Here is a 4,115-nt window from a genome sequence, read left to right as displayed (position 1 = left end):
AGGAAGTTTCTCCTTAGTTCTAGGTTGCTTCTCTCCTTGATTAGTTTCCACCCGTTGCTTCTCGTCCTGCCTTCAGGCGCTTTGGAGAACAGCTTGACTCCCTCTTTTTTGGGGCAGCCCCTGAGATACTGGAAGACTGCTATCCTGTCCCCCCTCGTCCTTCTCTTCATTAAACTAGACATCCCCAATTCCAGCAACCGTTCCTGATATGTTTTGGCCTCCAGTCTCCTAATCATCTTTGTTGCTCTTCTCTGCACTCTCTCTAGAGTCTCAACATCTTTTTTACATCGTAGTGACCAAAACTGGATGCAGTGGTGACCAAAACTGCATATATTCGCATTGTGAAGTTCTTAGGTTAATTACAGTCCAAACTTGGATAGTTGGATCATTAATTTTGGGATTTATTTCAATGTATTAAACAAGTTAAGTCCAACGTGTTTCATGAATATTCATTTTCCTCTCCTAAAGCCGCTAATTTATTCAGCAATATTTCCATATTAGTTACACCTTTAGTGGAAGGGTGCCCGGAATATTGTCTGAATTGTGTCTACCAAATACATCTATTAAATCCAATTTATATTTATAGAACCATTTTGCATACCGTGTTTTAAATCTGGCTTGAGTATCGTGCCAAATATTTGCTAAACTCAAAGGGCTTGCTGGAGTTGTAGATCTTCTGATGATAAATTACACAGATGGTTCATATTGACAGTGGCACGGTGATCACTAAAGCTTCAATTGGTCCAGAATGCCTCAATATGCCCATCTAACCTGTCTCTTTTGCCGGTTCCACTGGATGATGTTCACTTGCTTGCAAAATCTCTTCCCATTCTGTTATTTTGTTCTGTTCTGATATTCTGCTTCCAGAAGTGATTCAAGGAGATGGGCATTATCTATAAAGCCCTTCACAGCATAGGATCTGATTACTTGAGTGGGCTGCAAGGTGCCGATAATATCTGCCTGGTCAATTCAACCCTTCCAGGTTGGCAGACTTTTAAGTTCCTTCAACTGAGCAACCTACTGGGATCCCAGAATCTCTACTTTCTCTGTGACAGTTCTTCTTCTTAACGTCTTCTGGGATGAGGTTCCCCTTGAGATGCAGACTCAGGTCCTGTCTGCAGCTGTTTGGAAGAGCTGTGAAGACCTTTGAGGAGTCCTTGGTGTGCTCCGAGCTTGGTGGTTTTCTTGAAGACGTTTGGTCACCCAAAGTGGGTGACATCATCAATGTTAGTCAATTATTAGCACTGATGATGTTGCCTAGTTTGGGTAACGAAAGCTTTGCAAGAAAACCACCAAGCTCAGAGAGCACCAAGGACCCCACAACTCTCCTCCTCCACCCCACAAACTCCTTTCCCTTCTAGCGCTGATGATGTTACCTAGTTGGGTCATGAAACATCTACAAGAAAACCACCAAGCTCAGAGAGCACCAAGGACCCCACGGTCATTCTCCTCCTCCTCCTCCTCCTCCTCCTCCTCCTCCTCCTCCTCCTCCTCCTCCTCCTCCTCCTCCTCTTCCCTGAAAACACCTCTTCCTTCTAGCACTGATGATGTTCCCTAGTTGGGACATGAAACGTCTGCAAGAAAACCGCCAAGCTCAGAGAGCACCCAGGATCTTACAGTCCTCCTCCTCCTCCTCCTCCTCCTCCTCCTCCTCCTCCTCCTCCTCCTCCACCCCACAAACCCCTCTCCCTTCTAGCACTGATGATGTCCCCTAGTTGGGTCATGAAATGTCTGCAAGAAAACCACCAAGCTCAGACAGCACCCAGGAGCCCTCATTTCAACCCCGAGCTACAAATATTCTCCTTTTATTGTGAAGAGCTTTTTTTATCCAAACCTTCAGTAATGGAAAGTGAATCCTCCTTTGGATTGTGTACGTTTCCTTCCTTATTTTTTTTTTGTTCCTATCCTTTCGTTACTTTGCCACCTTCCATTTATTTATTTTTGTGCATTTTTTCCCCCTTGGGCGGCACTTCACAATCAGGAGGCTGTGAGTTTGCCTGCTCTGAACACTACAAAGGTGTCAGGAAGGGCGTTCGTCCAGTAAATGCTCAGCTTCATTCAATCACCCCAACTCCACCCCAATGCAAGGGAATACAGGGTTGTTAAAAGAAAAAAAAATGTATTATTTTCCTTGTTTGAATGTTTTTCTTATGAGCCATCCAGGGTGGAAGAATGATGGCATGCACATTTAGTAAAATAAATAATCCAGAAGAACTGATGGAGTTTAGAATAGAATAGAATAGAATAGAATAGAATAGAATAGAATAGAATGAGAATAAAATGAATAGAATAGAATAGAATAGGAGAACAGAATGAGAATAGAATAGAATAGAATAGAATAGAATAGAATAGAATAGAATAGACGGAATGGAATGGAATAGAATAGAATAGAATAGATCTGGAAGGGACCTTGGAGGTCTTCTAGTCCAACCCCCTGCTTGAGCAGAAGACCTTATGCCATTTCAGGCAAATGGTTGTCCAGTCTCTTCTTAAAAGCCTCCAATGATGAAGCACCCACAACTTCTGAAGGCAGGCCGTTCCACTGGTTAATTGTCCTCGCTGTTAGGAAGTTTCTCCTTAATTCCAGGTTGCTTCTGAGGCAAAATACTGTCATAACAGCTTGATCTGGAACAACAGCAATGCCCTCCAACATCGAAGACATTCATGTCTCTTGCCTGCATTTTTCAGCTGCTGCAACCGCAAGGCTCCAATGTTTGGCTGAGAAGCCTGTCTCAATTCCCCAGTCAGTTCAGGTCAAATCAATTATGAACAGACAAATTCTGCTGAAATAAGAACTTGCGAAACATACGCTGTGAACACCTCACACTTCCCGGTGCATTTGTTCGGCTGGTGTTAGGTGGACTTAATTAGCTGAAGGTGTGACCTGCGTTGCTGGAAAAGAGAGAAACGAGAAAGAGAGACGCGTCCCATCCACAAGCTCTGGATAAAACAGGAGGTAAAAATTATTCAGCGGAAATTAAGCCGGCCATAAATTAACACAAGAGCCAGGAGGGGAAGAAAAAAACCAACAACTAAAAAATGCAGGTGGAGGAGAAGAAGGTAAACAGGGAAGGATCTATTTGGACTCCTCTGTTAGGAGAATGGAGAGGGTTCCGGTAGACTTTTTTGTCCAAGAGAGTGTTGAAGGAAAAATCTTCCTCATGGTTCAGTCCAAGCCGGGAATAAACAACATGACGACTGCTTTAGAAAAAAGGTTGCAGTTTATCAAAGAGCAGAACCAGACAGGAAGATGGCTCTGGAAGAAAAAAAAAAGAGAGAGAGAGCACATGTAGGGAGTGGGTTTTTATACCCTCTGGAGCCTTTTGTTTGGAGTTGTTTCCTATTCCTGTTTGAGGCTTTGTATTTCCTGTGTCACGTATTCCAAAAGGTGTGCCTTTCTGCTATTCTGATGGTGGTGGGTTAATCCTATTATGTCCCAAGGGTCATATCCTGCTTCCCTGGGGCTGTGGCTGATGACTCTTAGATTTTTGGTGTTGTTTCTAGGGATCTTTTTTCCTAATCCCAGTTTCCTGACTCCATTCTTTCGGACAAGATTAACCCATCTGCATTCCTGCAGACTTGGTTTCTGCTTGGGACAGTTTTACCCAAGAAATATTAGACTAGTGTGCCTTCTTCCTTATTTCGTTCCTGTAACAATGAACGTCCTAATCTCTCCAAATTGCTTTTAAATAATAGTAATAATATTAATAATCGCCTCTTAATAGGCTGGGCATTATTTCTTCATTCTGGCAGTGCTTAAAGATCACCATTTAGCTTTCCATTAAATTATCGCATTTGCCTTAATTACTTGGCTAATTTTAATCTAGCGGGAATCAGAGGCACAGATCAAAACATTCCTGCTGTTACATTACATCTATAATAACCATTTGCAAGGGCGAGAAAAAAAAAACAGACCTCTGACAGTCATAAGAGTACCTCTCCTTAAAACTTACTCCATCTAAGAAGCTGTTCTAATATTGTAGCTTTTACACAGAGCCACAATCGTTAAATAGTACACCATCCAAAAGTTACAGAGAGGAAACCGGTGTACCGAAACGGAATTGGCTATTTATGCAGAGATTATCTTAACTGGGTATCCTTGTTATGGAGGCCAC

The sequence above is a fragment of the Crotalus tigris genome, unplaced genomic scaffold (genome assembly GCF_016545835.1).
Source record: "Crotalus tigris isolate CLP2741 ecotype Arizona unplaced genomic scaffold, ASM1654583v1 scf7180000020351.1464749751:1500972, whole genome shotgun sequence".
In the NCBI taxonomy this organism is placed as follows: Eukaryota; Metazoa; Chordata; class Lepidosauria; order Squamata; family Viperidae; genus Crotalus; species Crotalus tigris.
Note: the sequence above shows the minus strand (reverse complement) of the source record.